This window comes from Tamandua tetradactyla, chromosome 23 (assembly GCF_023851605.1).
Source record: "Tamandua tetradactyla isolate mTamTet1 chromosome 23, mTamTet1.pri, whole genome shotgun sequence".
Taxonomy (NCBI): domain Eukaryota; kingdom Metazoa; phylum Chordata; class Mammalia; order Pilosa; family Myrmecophagidae; genus Tamandua; species Tamandua tetradactyla.
Window position 1 is genome coordinate 6629438 of NC_135349.1, and position 17257 is coordinate 6646694.

Below are 17257 nucleotides of genomic sequence, written 5' to 3' on the forward strand. Positions count from 1 at the left end.
TCCTGGAACTGCCTGGGAGATGCGGCACCCTGGTCTAAGGTCCAGGGACACTGGGCTGGCACAGAGGCTCATGCCAGCTTACCAGCGGGTGGCAGATTGCATCACCTGCACCCAGTTCTTGCCACGTCTTCCCTGAGGGTGACAGGTGTCCCCAGCTCCCAGATTTGGGCCAATGAAATGGTAGCGGTTGCAATGTGAATCTGGCTTTAAAGGAGTTTGCCCGGGTGTCCTTTTAGTCTGGGCCCCACAATGAGGCATGTGGAGCCGAATCCCACGTGCGGTCTGAAACCCCACTCTGAACCTGCCCTGCAAGCTCCTGATCGGGAAATGAATGCCATTTTGAGCCACTGAGCCTTTAGGTTTGTTACACAGCAGCAGCACAGCAGAAACCTGACGGCTGCACAGAGCCCGATGCCCACAAACCTTCTGATCAAGGTGGCCTTTTGATTCCTTTTGCCTCGGTGTCCAGCTCTCCAAGCAGCCTTCTGCTTATAATTCGGCTTCCCGCGGAGTGTGCCTGTGGAAGAGAAGGAGCTGGCCAGGCATACATGCATATTATTTACTAGTTTTATTTCTCCCCTATAGATCATCATGTTGGTTTTGTATGTGGCTCTTCCTGTGAGCTGTTGAGAGGGGTCTTCCCCGAGGTTAATGTTCTCCGGCACCCCGGCAAAGTTTGGTGCAGGAGGCTCCAAATGTAGGGTGGGCACCGGACCTCAGTGAAGTCCCTGAGGCCATGGCCACAGAGCCCCACTTGTGGCCTGACCAGCAGCCAGCCTTCCCCAAGCCCCACTGCTCAGAGCTGGAGGAAACCCTGCAGAGCCATGCTCATGGGCTGCTGCAATACTAGCCAGGGTGGCCAAGATGGAACATTCTGGCAGCAACAGTGGTTCTCCATTCGAGAAAGAGGGTCCATTGATACGTCCAAGGGTTAGGAAGGGAGGAGTGGAAGGAGGCTGGCATACAGCACTTGCTCTAGTTTGCTAGCTGCTGGATTGCAATATACCAGAAAAAGAATGGCTTTTAAAAAGGGGAAATTTAATAAGTTGCAAGTTGTTCTAAGCTCACAAAAATGTCCCAATTAAACCACCGCTATAAACATGTCCAATCTAAGGCATCAGGGAAAGAAACCTTGGTTCACGAAGACTGCCGAAGTTCAGAGTTTCTCTCTTAAATGCAAAGGCACGTGGTGAACATGGCATCAGCTGGCTTCCTCTCCAGGCCTCTTGCTTCATGAGGCGCCCCCAGGGGAATTCTCCTTCTCCATCTCCAAAGGCCTCTGGCTAGTGGGCTCTCTGCTTCTTGTGGCTATGTCGTTTTTCCTGTGTCTTTCAGATCTCAAGACTTTTCCAAAATGTTTCCCTCTTTTAAAGGATTCCAGTAAAGTAATCAAGACCCACCTGGAATGGGTGGAGTCACATCTCCATCTAATCAATTTAATCCCCACAACTGGGTGTGTCACATCTCCATGGAGATAATCTAATTAACGTTTCCGACCTACATTGCTGAATAGTGTTGAAAAGAAAAGGTTGCTCCCACAAAATGGGATCAGGATTAAAGCATGACTTCTCTAGGGGACATAAATCCTTTCAAACCAGCATAGCACTGCATTCCCACGTGCCCAGTGAATGAACCCCAAAATGTCTTCTCCCCAGCAACTCCAGCTGCTTCCCACATGGGGAAATTTCCCATCTCCTGATTCCAGTCGCTCTTGGAATCCCGCCTATTCTTTCCCCCTGATATTTTTTCTTTCCACCCTCACTCTAGTGGGTCTAGCCTGTACTCTTATGTGTCTCCCTGATTGCATTTCCCTTTGTCCCCTTCAATCCATCCCATGTAGCCACATCATAAAACATCATGCGCCAATGATTGACTCCATTCCCCATAAAATGTCAACAGCTCTTTTTTGCCTAGGCTGGGGTCACAAACTCAGAGGTCCAAGGGGGGCCAGGCGGGAGGCACGAGAGTGCAGGAGTTACCAGGGGCACCTCTGCCTGACCACAGCGATGGCAGCCTCTCCACTCGGGGTCCCCCTTGCCGAGTGAGAATATGGAGACCGTGGCAGGCTTTCTGATTTTTTTTCCAGACAAACTGGGAGAACCGGGATTTTTGCACGAATTTCCCAATTTGTAATGTTGGCGATGCTTTTTAAATTCGTCAAAGCAATGTGTGAAAGCCATCGTGGGCTGGATAGGGCAGGGCAGCTGCCAGTTTGCAACCCCTGGCTTGGAGCACGGGCTGCATGCTTTTCAGCCTGAGCTGTGGGGCCTGGCTCACCCGCCATCCGGCCTTGAGGCTTTTTGACCTGAGCCCGCAGTCCAGGCAAATCTCCTTCTAGCCCTCTGCACGCAGTGCCCGCTCTTCAAACTTCCTGTCCAAGCATCCACCTTCCCTGATTTCCAGAAGCTGCAGGCCTTCTCTCCCTGGCACAACCACCCCCACCCCACCCCCACTTTGAAAGCCCGATAACCCACTCATCTTCCCTTTCTCTGAAAATTTTAAACTTCATTAACTAATTTGCTCATTTTGAAAAAATATGTATTGAGATATAACCCACAGATCATACGATTCACCCGTATAAATTGTACAATTCAGGTTTTGTTCTGTTTTTAGCGTATTCACATTAACGGATTTGTTCCTTCTGTCCTACTGGCATCTAGGAAGAACTTGAGGCTGATTACGAAGTTAGATACAATACAAGCAGGACAACTAATAGGAGGGAGGGTCACCTCCTCAAACAGACTTTGGGAAACGGACTTTGCCAGCCCCCCACCCCACAAATGAGCTCCTCCATCCGAGCATTCCTTTTAGCTCTAAGTCCCCTGGCAGAGAAGGAAAAAGGGTTTTCCTTTTCTGTTTGCTTCTCATTGTCTGATGGAACAGTGCAGACACATTTCTCAGGAGAAATGCTCCTTCCCGGCAAAGAACCCAAGGAGGACGTTTGCGTCAAGGGCCGCAGCTTTTATCGATGCGCAAGAGATTTCATTCAGGATGATATTGACATCGTGCAGGTAAATTATTGACGCAATGGACGCGTTGGCGGGGTTGAGATGTTGAGTCTAACATGGCCATGAGAAACATAGCTCCGCTCCAGAGGCAGAAGACGTCCCCGCCATCCGCCGTGCAGCCTCGGGCGAGTCACTGGGTCTCCCTAAGCCTTAGTTGCTCCATCTGTAAAAGGGGGAGAGAATGACCTCTTTATCAGAGCGAGGGAAGTGCTTGGGTTGGGGCTGGGTGCACAGCCGGGGCTTGACTATAACTTGGTTGGACTATAACGCTGAACATTTATTTCTGTGCCCGGGGGGTGGACACGGGTGGCAATTTGCTGGCATTTGCACGAGCGTGTCCAAAACTGCTGCACACCAGGACACAGGACCTGGGGTCTGTCCTTGAGGGACTCACAGGAGGCCTGGGAAAATCAGGAAAGAAACAGATCATTCTGACACGGTGAGGGGAGCGTGCGAACGTGTGTGGGAACAGGGGATGGGCTGCAGGTGACCAAATCTAGCCTGGGGTGGGGTCAGGAAGAGGGACTTTCCTGGGAGAGGGGAATGTTACACCGTGAGGTTAATGTGTGTGCGAGTGCAATTATTTACGTATATAGTTTATATGTTATACATACTTTTTATTTTTTTATTTTTATATTTTAAAATTTTTTTGCACGGGCAGGCAACAGGAATCGAACCTGGGTCTCCGGCATGGCAGGCAAGAACTCTGCCTCTGAGCCACTGTTGTACCGCCCCATAGTTTTTATTTTATTTTTTAATTTGTATAGTTTTTATTTTTAAAGGCTATTTATTTTAAAGGCTTATTTTACACTGTGATGCTCTGATCACTCCTTCCTGACCCAGCTGGACTGTGCGGGTGGGCTAGGACTGGTTTATTGGCTAACAAGCCCCTGGTCTGAGGCTGGGCTCGGTCCTTGTACCCTCTGTGGTAGGAACCCCAGAAATTCTAGCACCCTAGGCAGACCCCATCAGACCCACAGAGCCCCTGACTTTCCCGGCAGCTGCCCAGAAAGGTCAGGTGACACAACTCAGAAGTGTGGGAAACCTAACGTTCCCCAGGGACAAACTCTGAGCAGTGAGAGACTGGAGATGAGCTGTGGCCAGTATCTCCCCTGGCAGACGGTACAGGGAAGTAGTAGATGCTCCATGCCACTGAGTGATGGTTGTGTTTTGCTCTGCTGTGGGCAGCCTTATCCAGTTCTTGAAAACAGTCCAGTGATATCTTTTGTGGCCAAAGAAAATCCAAGGTCCTACACAGCATTCTGACGTCTCTTTAATTATGGAACAGTTCTTGGGTCTTTGTTTTTCACGATGCTGACATTTTGGGAGAGTGCAGACTAGTTATTTTGCAGAACGTATTTCACGTGCAGTTTGTCTTATAGTGCCCCATGATTAGATGTGGGTTGTGCATTTTTGGCAGGCATATCATAGAAGGCTTTCTCGGTGATCATAATCAGAGGCACACTCTATTAGCCCCATTAGTGCACTATTAGCAAGGTTAACTGGGGTCATCTGGCTAGGGCATTCCCTGGGATATTTCTCCACTGTAAAGCTATTATTCCTTCTTTTGTAATTGGTAGGTGTCTCTTGTGGAGATACTTTTAGATTATGTAGATATCCACTTACTCCTTAAACTTTTGCCCACTAATTTTAGCTTCCATTGATGATTCTTAAACACATCGGTTATTAGTAGGATGACTGCAGAATGGTGAGCTTTTAATATTATCATTCTTTCTGCAATTATTGGTTGACTTTCTACGGTAAGAAAGAGCTTTTGAAATGAAAGATCTAAATAATGGAATGACATCCCATGTTCATCGATCAGAAGTTAATACTATTAAGATGAAAATATCCCCAAATTTGATCAACAGATTCAATGCAATCCCTGTAAAAATTCCACTGGCTTTGTTGCAGGAATTAAGAAGGTGTTCTTAAAATTGATAGAAAAATGCAAGGGGCCCAAAATAGCCAAAACAATCTGGAAAAAGAAGGGCAAAGTTGGAGGATGTACAATTCTTTACTTCAAAACTTACTTCAGGGCAGGCCACTATGTCTCAGTGGCAGTGTTCTCGCCTGCCATGCTGGAGACTCGGGTTTGGTTCCCAGTGCCTGCCCATAAAAAAACCAACCAAACAAAAAACATACTTCCACGCTACAGAAATCAAGACAGGTGGTGCTGGCATCAGGATAAACATACAGTTCAATGGAATAGAATTGAGAATCCAAAAATAAGCATTTAAATTTAAGGCCAGTTGGTTTTCTACAAGGGTGCCAAGACAATTCAGTGGAGAAATAATGGTCATCTATAAATGGGATGGGAACAACCGGATGTCCACATGGACTCTTACCACACGCCATGTACAAATATTAACTCAAAATTGATCAAAGTCCTAAATACAAGAGCTAAAAACTATAAAACTTTTGGAAGGAAACATAGAGGCAAAACTTCACGATCTTGGCTTAGGCGACGGTTTCTTAGATATGACATCAAAAACACAAGCCTCAAAAGAGAAAATAGATAAATTGGACTTCATCAAAATTTAAAACTTTTATGCTGCAAATGATGCCATCAAGAAAGAGAAAAGATGAGGAGGTCTGGGAGCACATACGAAACCTGAAGGAAAGATAGATAATAAAGACTGAGATGGTATAATCTAACGAATGACTAGAGTGTACAATGATAGTGACTAAATGTACAAATAAAAAATGTTTTTGCATGAGGAAGAACAAAGGAATGTAAATGTTACAGGGTGTTGAAAATAGATGGTCATTCATATTTTAAAACTTCAACTTCTGTGTGAGACTAAAGCAAGAAATATTTATTTGATACAAAATTTATATTTTTACTAGTGCATTTCCTAATATAACATATATAGACAGGTTAACGGAACACCATAAGTAAATGGAACCTTGAATAGGGCATGAGATTTTCTAGGTTTGTCCAGTATGATGCCCCAATAAATCCCAGAGTGATTTGAACAGTGAACAAAGAAGTATTTGTAAAGTCCCTGTGTTAGTTAGATTCTGTTGTCAACTTGGCCAGGTGAGCATACCTAGTTCAGTTGCTGTGGACACAAGCCAATGGTGCGTGAACCTCATCTGTTGCTAATTACATCTGCAGTCGGCTAGGAGGCATGTCTGCTGCAATGAATGATGTTTGACTTAATTGGCTTGTGCTTAAATGAGAGAGTGCAATGTAGCACAGTCAAGCATCCTCATCTCAGCACTTGCAGCTCAGTCCAGGCCTTTGGAGATGCAGAAAGAAGTCACCTTGGGGAAAGTTGTTGGAACCCAGGGGCCTGGAGAGAAGACCAGCAGAGACCATCCTGTGCCTTCCACATAAGAAAGAACCTCAGTGGAAAGTTAGCTGCCTTTCCTCTGAAGAACCAACAAAATAAATCCCCTTTTATTAAAAGCCAATCCATCTCTGGTGTGATGCATTCTGGCAGCTAGCAAACTAGAACAGTCCCCTTGGGGGAATGGTGAGAAAGGGGGGAAATTCAACTTTTCCCTTTGGAGAATTCCTGATATTCTTGCAAGCAGTGGGGACCACCAAAGCAATAGGCTGAACCCTCAATCTTGGGGTTTGTTCATATGAAACTTATCCTCACAAAGGATAGACCAAGCCTACTTAAAATTAGGCCTAAAAGTCACCCCCAGAGAACCTCTTTTGTTGCTCAGATTTGGCCTCTCTCAGCTAACACAGCAAGCAAACTCACTGCCCTCCCTCTCTCCATGTGGGACGTGACTCCCAGGGGTGTGGACCTTCCTGGCAATATGGGACAGAAATCCTAGAATGAGCTGGGACTCAGCATCAAGGGATTAAGAAAACCTTGACCAAAAGGGGGAAGAGAGAAATGAGACAAAATAAAGTGTCAGTGGCTATAAGATTTCAAACGAGTCGAGAAGTTATCCTGGAGGTTATTCTTACACATTATATAGATATTCCCTTTTTAGTTTAAGGTGTGTTAGAGAGGCTAGAGGGAAGTGCCTGAAACTGTAGAGCTGTGTTCCAATAGCCATGTTTCTTGAAGATAACTGCATAATGATATAGCTTTGGCAATGTGACTGTGTGATTGTGAAAACCTTGTTACTGATGCCCCTTTTATCTATGGTATGGACAGATGAGTAAAACACACAGATTAAAAATAAATAAATAATGGGGGAACAAATGTTAAAACAAATTGAGTAGATGAAATGCTAGTGATCGATGAAAGGGAGTGGTAAGGGGTATAGAAAAAAATACGGGGAACAAAGGTTAAAATATATTGGGTAGATGGAAAAACTAGTGGTCAATGAAAGGGAGGGGTAAGGGGTACGGTATGTATGAGTTTTTTCTTTTTTCTTTTTATTTCTTTTTCTGGAGTGATGCAAATATTCTAAGAAATGATCATAGTGACAAATATACAACTATGTGATGATATTGTGAGTCATTGATTATATACCAAGAATGGAATGTTCAAATGTTAAGAATGCTCATGTTTGCATGTTGTTATATTTTGTCAATAAAAATATATATATATATATTTATATATATATAAAGAAAGAGAAACGACAACTCAAAGAATGGGAGAAAATATTTTCTAATCATTTATCTCATAAGGGACTTGAGTCCAGAATATATAAAGAACTACAACTCAATAATAAAAAGATAAATAGCCTAATAAAAAATGGGCAAAGGATCTAAATAGACATTTATCCAAAGAAGATATACAAATGGCTAATAAGTATTTGAGAAGATGCTCAACATCATTAGTCATTAGGTAAATGCAAGTCAAAACCACAATGAGATACCACTTCACATATAGTAGGATGGTGATAATAAAAAAGGCAAACCCTAAAAAGTGTTGGCAAGGTGGGGAGAAATTAGTACACTCATATATTGTTGATGGTACAGCCACCATAGAAAACAACTGAGTAGTTCCTCAAAAAGTTAAACTGAGTTATCATATGATCAGCAATTCCACTCCTGCGTATATACCCTAAAGTACTGAAAACATATGTTCACATAAAAACTTATACACAAATGCCCATCACAGTATTATTCATAATAGCCCAAAAGTAGAAAGAGCCCAAATGTCCATCAACTGGTGAATGGATAGACAAAATGTAATATACCCACCTAACGAAATGTTATTTGATAATAAAAATGATACATGGCACAATAATGGATGGCCCTTGGAAAGATCATGCTAAGTGAAAGAAGCCAATCATCAAAGATCACGTACTATATGAAATGTCCAAACCAGGCAAATCGATGGCGGCAAAAAGTAGATTAGTGGTTGCCTAGGGGTTGAGGAATAAGGTTGGGGGAAACGGGAAATGACTGCTAATGAGTATGGGGATTCTTCAGGGGATGATAAAAATGTTCTAAAATTAGATTATTGTGAGGGTTGCGTGACTCTGTAGTATACTAAAATTATTGAATTATATGCTTAGATTGATGTTATGGCATGCAAATTATCTCAATAAATCTTTTAAAAATGTAACATCTAAACATGAAAAAGTAAAATAAAAAAGAGCTAAATTTTTCCCTATTTACTTACTTATGTATATTAGAGTGGACTCATGGATTTTTACTTTACTCAATAAGTTATAATCTTTTACTATCATTATTTATTTTGATGTTCAAATTGTACCGTATTTTGCTAATGGGAACAACTTCAAGCTCGTGACTGTCTCTTTTAACATGTTCCTGTGATTCTTTGGGCATTTCTGCACTAATTTTTTCTCTAACATTTAGCACCAGAGAGTCTAGGCTTATTTAATGTTTTCCCCATCCCAGCCATGGGTGAGCCATTTCTCCAAAGAGCCCTGGCTCCTTTTGTTGGAGAATAGCATTTAGAAACCACATTCTGGGCACTAATGTGTTCTTTGCTAGTGGGATGCTTCTCTCAGTAGACAGAACTGGGAAACAGATATATGTATCTTCTTATGCACGTACTTACATGTGTGCAAACATATACATGCTTTCATATATCCATACCCATTTTATCTCTAGCTATACTAAAACCCATGAGTTCACAGTGGTACCTCCAGCTTCAACCCAATATGACATTGGGTTCATTTTATCCTTCCATATTTGTAACTCCTTTTGACAGTAAAAAGCCTGATTCCCATTATCCATGATCTATTTACTAATTTGCTCAATCCTAGAAAATTCTAAAAGAATTGCTAGTTCATGCCTCTGATAAAAAGAAATCTCCTAATTAGAGTTCAATGTTTAATTGGAGTTCTTTTTGTCTTTAGCTTGAGAGTACATAGTCCAAAAACTGCATTCAAAAGTTAAGTTAGTTCCTCCCCCAATTTTACTCAATTTTAGGATTCCTACCTTCCCCCTTCCTTGTTAGTTTTATTTCTTCCTTCCTTTCTTCTTTCTTTCTATATGAAATATTAACATGGCTCCAAAGTCAGGACTGTACAGAAAGCACCATTTCCCCCACCATTACCTCTATCCTTTATGCTCCATTCCCAATCTACCCTTAGGTAACCTATGTCATTAGTCTCTAATTTAGCTCTGTATTTCTCTTTGGTCAAATAAGCAGATAGATGTATGTTTTTCAGTTTATCCCTTTTCTACATACTACAGATATCCTTTACCCTTTACTTTTTTCATTTAACAGTATATCCTGGAAATGACTCTCAATCAGTTCATAGAAATCTCAGGGTTTTTTGTAGCTGCATAGTACTCCATTATGTGGGTGTACCAAAGTTTATTCACTCTGCTATGTGCATTTAGTGTCTTTCCAATATTTTCTGTTGTTGGAGGTATGCCTTCAGGGAAAAGTCTTATAATTGTTGGGTCAAAAGGTTAATATCATGTAATTTTGTTAGACAAGTTCCCTCTATACGGATTGCAATAATTTGCATGCATAATTTGTAAGAATGCCTGTTTCACCACTGTTTTGCCAACAGAGTATGTGTTATGCCTCTTGATTTTTGCCTTTCTGATAGGTGAGAAATGGTATCTCAATGTAGCTTAGTTTTCATTTTTCCTAGCATGGGTTGAACATATATGTTTAAAGACTATTTTTGTATATTTTTCTGTGAACTGTCTGTTCATGACTTTTGCCCATTTTTCTACTGCAGTTTTTTCTTTTACAATGTTACAGAGCTGTTTACATATTAAACATATTAACTGTTCATCTGTGATATATGTTAGAAATAATGGCCCAAGTTTGTTTAGTTGTCTTTTGACTTTGTGTCAAACTTTCTTTTCATACAGTTTATCGGTTTTTCTTTTATTGCATCTGGGTTTTAAGTCATAGTTAAAAGCCTTTCCTTACACCCAGTTTCAGAGAATGCCACCCATGTTTTATTTTAGTGGTTGTATAGTTTTATTTTCTACATTACGATTGCTGATCTGCTTGGAGTATATCCTTTTATGTGGCACAAGGTATGGTGGATCTAATTTTGTCTTTTTTGAGTGACTGAAGAGCCGTGTCACACGTGCTTGAGGACGCCTATAACTTGCTCATTACTGGGTCCCCCCACCTCAGTGCAGCATCACAGGATTTGGGGGGCCGTGCCCACGGCTTGGACTGGGTACGTCACAGCTTCCTCATTTCAATGAAGATTATGTCCTCTTCCTTCTTTTTTTTTTTGCTCTTTTCATTTTGGGTGCATTTTGAATAAAGAGAGTAGAGTAAAAATTTGCCTTTACTCTGCCATTTTTAACTGCAAGTCTGTTAAAATATATTTTAAGTATGACATTGTAGCTTCAAAAATAAAAGCATTTTTTTTTAATGAGAACTAGTGGTTCTTTTTTTTTTTTTTTTTTATGAGAGCCAGAGGCCAGTTGGCTGGGGTGGAGGTATGGTTGCCCCATGCAATTAACCAGGAACAATACTAAGTACCAGTGGGAGAGTTGGGGGGGAAAGCCATTGAATTTGTTGTACAAAAAGGGCTTCAGGGATTCCACAGCCAGTGTGAATATGCAAAGTTCCAGGATTCCGCCTATAATCTCCCAACTGGTTGAGTAAGATTGTGCTATTCTTCATGAATTTGCAATAGGACCAGTTGGCAGAGAAAGTAAAGAGTTTTTGAATAAGGTATTTGTACTTTTCTAAATTATACCCTGGATTATGTATGATCCTTCCAAAGGTAAACCATGCCAATACCAGAAAAACTACTTTCCATTCTCGAATAGACTAGTCATTTTAATAAACTCTTTTATTTTTATGTACATACAATTGAGTGGGAAAGCGTAGCAAACTTCATGTGCTCTTACTTTTTATTCACCCCCACTTATGGAAAGTCTGGCTATTCAAACCATGTCTTTAGGTTAAATACCATTATTTGTCTGCTGGAAGCTACCCAAATTTCAAGCACGAAACCTAACAAAAAAATAAATAAACAGGGCATGCATGCAAACTCTGTAAAATCTAACCTGTAGTGTGGTAAATGTTAGACACTGTTCTAGTTTGCCAGCTGCCGGAATGCAACACACCAGAGATGGATTGGCTTTTAATAAAAGGGGATTTATTTTGTTGGTTCTTCAGAGGAAAGGCAGCTAACTTTCCACTGAGGTTCTTTCTTACATGGAAGGCACAGGATGGTCTCTGCTGGTCTTCTCTCCAGGCCCCTGGGTTCCAACAACTTTCCCCAAGGTGACTTCTTTCTGTATCTCCAAAGGCCTGGGCTGAGCTATGACTGCTGAGATGAGGTATGCTGAGCTGCTTGGGCTGTGCTACCTTGCACTCTCTTATTTAAGCCCCAGACAATTAAGTCAAATGTCACTCATTGCAGCAGGCACACCTCCTAGCCGACTGCAGATGCAATCAGCAACAGATGAGATTCACCTGCCATCGGCTCATGTCCACAGCAACAGAACTAGGTGACTTCACCTGGCCAAGTTGACAACTGAATCTAATTACCACAGTCACTAAGTCTTATTCTAAAACCTTATTGAGAATAATTTTGGTGGCTCAGATGTACCTGGGGCATCCAGGTAACTTGGGAGGGCAGGATGGAGAAGAAACTCTGAAAACAAGCTCCTTCTTGCCCAAGGCAGGCCTTCGTCCATACCCGAGGAGGTAGTTATTTAGTTATTTATCACTCTGGCAGCACCTGACCACCTCCAGGAGTCTATCCTTTTAAGAGGGGGCTCCGCGGGCCAGGCTGGTCAAGAGGTGCTGGTGGCCCTGGGGACCTGCCATTCAGCCCTTCCTCTTCAGCAAAACAAGGAAGAAGGTAAGGGAGGGGCGTGTGGCAGAAAAGACCATGCGTTTTCATTTTTATTTTCAAGTTTCAGCTATTTTGGAGTCATCGTTCAACCTTTTCATTGTGTCCCTGTAAGGTAGAGAGGGCCTACATTCAATGAGTAACTGCTTGTTTCAGGCAGGGGAGAGGAAATGCCAAGTCATGTCACCTGGTAACTAACCCATCGTGTTCCCCAGCCAGCTCCCAACCCTCACCATGGTTCAGCTCCCCAGAGCTCTCTCCTCACTGACGGGCTCTGGCTTGCGGGCCTCGGTGTACTCTGCATTGTACCAAGTGCCACAATCCTTTAAGAACCGTGGTGGGATTTTGCCAGGTTTCCTTTAAGATTTTGAAAAAGGTATTGGATGAGTCAGGGTTCTCTAGAGAAACAGAGCCAACAGATTATCTGCAAATATGGGTTTTATCAAAGGGTTTTAGGCAACCATGGGGATGCAAGAGTCCAAAATCCATAGGGTAGGCTGTGAGGCTGGCAACTCCGATGAAGGGTCTGGACGAAATCCACAGACGAAACCATGAAAATTCTCTCTTCTCCCTTAAAAGTCTTCCACTGATTGGATTCTCCCATTTGTGGGAGACCCACCATTACTTGATCATAGACGTAATCAGTCACAGACACAAAGAACTGACTGATGATTCAATAAATCAGCCTTCCGGTTTGTCAACCAGCCACAAAGTAGCCTTGCAGTCACAGACAGGCCAGTGCTGGCCTGACCAGACAACTGGGCACCATCGCCTGGCCAAGCTGACACCTGCCCCCAACCATCCCAGGTATGTTTCTATCAATATTTATCTATTGGCTTACACATTTGCTCTCACCTGAAGTCTGTGGGTGATGGGGCAAAAACTGGATTATGGCTCATTGGGCTTCCACCAGATGTCAACCAACAGGATGGAGCCACACAACCACTCCACCTGAAGAGGCTGCTCGCAAACTCGTGCAATGGGGAGTCCTTCAGATCCTCCTGCTGGAAAAGGAAAAGGGAGCTGAAATTACTTAGCCTCCTAGCATCATGCCTTGCACACAATAAGTTCTCCACCCAAATTTGCAGAATGAATGAATGAACAGCTGAATGAGTGAGTGAACAATGGTGATGTACCATGGGATATGGCAAATGTCAAATAAGATTTTAATAAAAAACAAACTTCCTACCTCCCTTCTAGTTCATCACTCACACAATTTGATGAGCCTGAACATTTTTTTTTTTTTTTTTTTTTTAGCTCTGGGCTCATTTTATTTCATGGACTTTAGGAAGGGCAGAGCTCTGTCCGCGTTTCTGTGACTGAGCCTTAGGTAAACTGTAGAGGTGTGAAAAGCACCTGTCCAAGAAAATCTATAAGATGTCTCCTGTAGGTCCTTAATGCATTCGCTCTAATGTGGGGGGACCACACAGGTTCAATCAACCAGAGACAAGTGGGAATGGATTTTCTCTTTACACCATCGGCCAGAGAGCGATTTTTTTTTCTCTTGCTCAATTCACAAACTTACTTTGAGCTCTGTCTGCGATGGCTGGAACTCCAGAAAGCTCCATCTACGCTGTCTGATAATCAAGGAGAAGATTAATTTTAAGAATCTGTTTAAGGATTCTGCTGGTTTAACTTTAAAGTACACACAAATTGCACTAAGTAAGAAAAGTGTTCTGCCTAGGCCTATTTTCCAATGACTTATGTTAATGACAAAACAGCTTATAATTTTTAGAGCTATTTGGGACACATTAAACAAATTAAGTCTACTCTACAAAACTTCAATTGGGATAAAGCTATTTGAGTCAGATTCTTACTCCAGCAAAACTATATAATTGATAGAAGACAATAAAGATTTGATAAACTCAATTCAACTTCTATTCACTCAATGCCTGATGTGTGTGGAAAGCACAATGCTCAGTGCTAGAAGGTTTATCAAAAAAAAAAAAAAGAGAGAGAAAACAAAGCAGTTTATCATTTATCAAGGAGTCTTGGTTTCTTAAGTATTTTATGTCACAATAATGACAAAATATATGTTTTTTTTTCAAGTCAGTGTATACATTGTATCTTTAAGGACTCAGTTTCCCCAAAATGCTAATATAATCTTACTGTATTTCAGAGAAGTTTTGCGGAAATGAACAATAAGAAAGTTCCAACCTTTAAGAATAGCTTGCAAAATGCCTCATGGAGGGCAGGCAACGGTGGCTCAGTGGCAGAATTCTCACCTGCCATGGTGGAGACCTGGGTTCGATTCCCAGAGCCTGCCCATGCTAAAAAAAAAAAAAAAAAAAAAAAAAAAAAAAAAAAAAAAAAAAGTTGCTGGAGCATAAATAATAATGTTAAAAACATTAATTCAGACAGGGAGTTCCAGCTGGAGAGCCAAAACTAAGGAACAAAATTCGCTCATGGGCTTCTCCCCAGGACTTACCCATACACGGTGTCATTTGCTAATTCCATTTTTGGCTTGACCTGTTTTCCTTAAGCTCACGGGGCACAATTCCCTGGGAGAGTTCTCTCCCCAACAGAACTCAATCGGGATTGGAGAGCAGGCGGGATAACGCTACTTCCTCTCCAAAAGGCCATTTTCACTGATAGCTTTCCTTTTTTCCTCTCCCATTCTGCACTCACCAAAAGGCTCTAGAGAAAGTCCCCATAATTTGTTCCCTTTGTATTTCTCATCAGGGCCTGTGAGGAACCCTATTGAGTTTGTCTGACATTATCTCGGTCCTCCCCGAAGCCTGGGTGTTTTGAAATGTCACGTTGTTGAGAGATAATGCCGGCCCTGATTGTGCCAGCCCCAGAGCCAGACCTAGAATAAGGAAGTGAAAAGGGACGGAGGGAAAGGAAGTCAAGGTCGTTCCCACGCGCTGGAGAAGCAGGGCCCTCCGGCTCTCTGGGACGTCTGGGAGCCAAGCTGGCGGGAAGCCGTGTGATCACGGGGTGCTCGCAATGTTCACAACTGGCCGTGGACTTCTCAGCCCCAGCAAGGAGAGAGTGTGACCCCCTTCGCCGTGAAGAGGAGAAATCCTGCGTGATGAAAGCTGGTAACCATGACAACCATAGACAGCAAAAGACAGAGCAGCGGGCTGGGTTCTCAAGGCTGAGGCTACTGAGTCACACGGTGGAATTGGTTTCAGGACCTCAGACAGCTCCACCCCCCCACCCCCCACCCCCACCCCCATCCGTGTTGGTGTCTGTGTGCAACTGAGCCCACCGTGGAAGGTATGGGTGCCGTTTGCTGCTGGGTGCTGACTCCTCTCTTGCAGCAGGTGTGCTCTCCACCCCTCCCGCTCCGTGAATGGGGGCAGATCAGAGCACCCACCTCTCCCTTCCCACCCACAACAGCCCACCACAGTGCCTTCCTTTACTCTGGGAGAGTGGATGGCATAGGGCAAGGTTGCACCCTGAGAATGTTCAGGGGGTCAGGAAAGCACTCCTGCTTCCTCATTTATCCCACTCTCCTAGGGTCCCACATCCCCTTGGATCAGGAATCCCAGGGGGGAAATAAACACCGTTGTCATTGGTCTCAGGGACAATTGATCCCCGAATTTGCAATCTCTGAAGACTATAGGTGGCGGACAAGTAGATTAGTGGGTGAACCTGACTTGCTTGAGCCAATAAAAAGTCATGGGACCAGTAGTGTCTGAACAGGCCACCCCAAAGTCAGGGGCCGATAAGCAACTCCTGATCTGGTCCACTCCCCATTTTATAGGTGGGGAAACTGAGTCCCACGGTGAAAGGGTCTCATTCTTGGTGGGGGCAGGACTAGAACCCAGGTTGCCTGAATTTCCATCCATGGCTGGCAAATCCTCAAAGCCCACCTCATTGTTTGTCAAGGAGAGGAAATGGATAAGACCTCTGCCTGGGGGTGCAGAGAAAACTGTGGATTGCCCATCATCGCAAGGGCTCAAATATGGGGTGGATGGCCTCTGTGCCTCAGTTTCCACATCTGTGACCTGGAGATGAAGCTTCCCAGTTTGTCCATCTTAAGTCCACGGACAAGTTAGTTGACCTTCCAGTTTTCTCATCTGTAGGATGGATATTCTAGGGAGAAGGTTGCTTGTGAGGGTGGAATGAGCTGACTGCGAACAGCCCTGGGAATAGATTTCACGCATAGTGAGCTCTTGTTAAATATTAGTCATCACTCTGTTGTGTTATTTGCCATAGTCTAAAAAAAAAAAAAAAACCCACCACTGGTAAGATTAAAATGGTGCCCAGAAGCTGACGATCAGAAAATGACTAAAAACAAGCAAATGGTGACAAGGGCCTCTTGGCATGTGATTCATACAGTATTCCTCTCTCTTACGAAAAGAGAAATTACACCAGCCAGAGAAAAGGGAGAGGGAAAACCAGGCATCAGTGCTATCCGAGGTCAACCCTTTTACCATCAGGAAGGTAAGATGTAAGTAGATTTGTTCTCAAGAAAGATATGGCAGAGGGCTTTCTCTGAAAAATAAAAAATTGAACAGTATGCTTACCACTTTCTTTCAGAAAAGAAAATTTCCTTTAGTGAATATTTCATGTTCAAAATGACTGTGAGCCAAAGAAGGGGGTGGGATTTTTTTCTCCAGATGACCTGAGATGGAAAGTTTCTTGTGCATGGAACATTGAAAAAAGAAAATTTAAAGGGGAGCAAATGAATCCTAAGCTATCAAAATAAATGTATCTTCTTAGATATCTTAAGCTTTGCTATCCTAGGCTAGGTGTTTGCATGCATAGAGTTTAGTGGGTGTTCTGGTTTGCTAGGTGCTGGAATGCAATACACCAGAAACGTAACGGCTTTTAAAAAGGGGAATTTAATAAAGTTGCTAGTTTCCAGTTCTAAGACTGTGAAATTGTCCAAATTAAAACAAGTCAGTAGAAATGTTCAATCTAAGGCATCCAGGGGAAGATAACCTTGGTTTAAAAAGGCCAATGAAGATGAGCGTTTCTCTCTCAGCTGGAAAGGCTCATGGCGAACATGGCGGCGTCTCCTGGCTTCCTCTCCAGGCCTCTGCTCCATGAAGCTCCCCCGGGAGGTGTCTTCCTTCTTCATCTCCTAAGTCGCTGGCTGGTGGACTCTGTGG

At 43.1% G+C, this 17257-nt stretch overlaps 1 long non-coding RNA gene across 2 annotated transcripts; it reads right to left on the reverse strand.

The window, feature by feature from the left end:
- Nucleotides 1-423: 423 nt before the first annotated feature.
- LOC143666464 (uncharacterized) lies at nt 424-14919 on the reverse strand. 2 transcript variants are annotated; one of them, XR_013167648.1, is made up of 4 exons: nt 14620-14919; nt 14349-14461; nt 13047-13195; nt 424-517 (listed from the first exon to the last, which is right to left on the reverse strand). It is a non-coding gene; the product is annotated as an uncharacterized LOC143666464 (long non-coding RNA). The 2 variants fall into 2 exon arrangements; XR_013167647.1 differs by lacking the exon at nt 424-517 and adding an exon at nt 2924-3171.
- Nucleotides 14920-17257: the final 2338 nt, after the last annotated feature.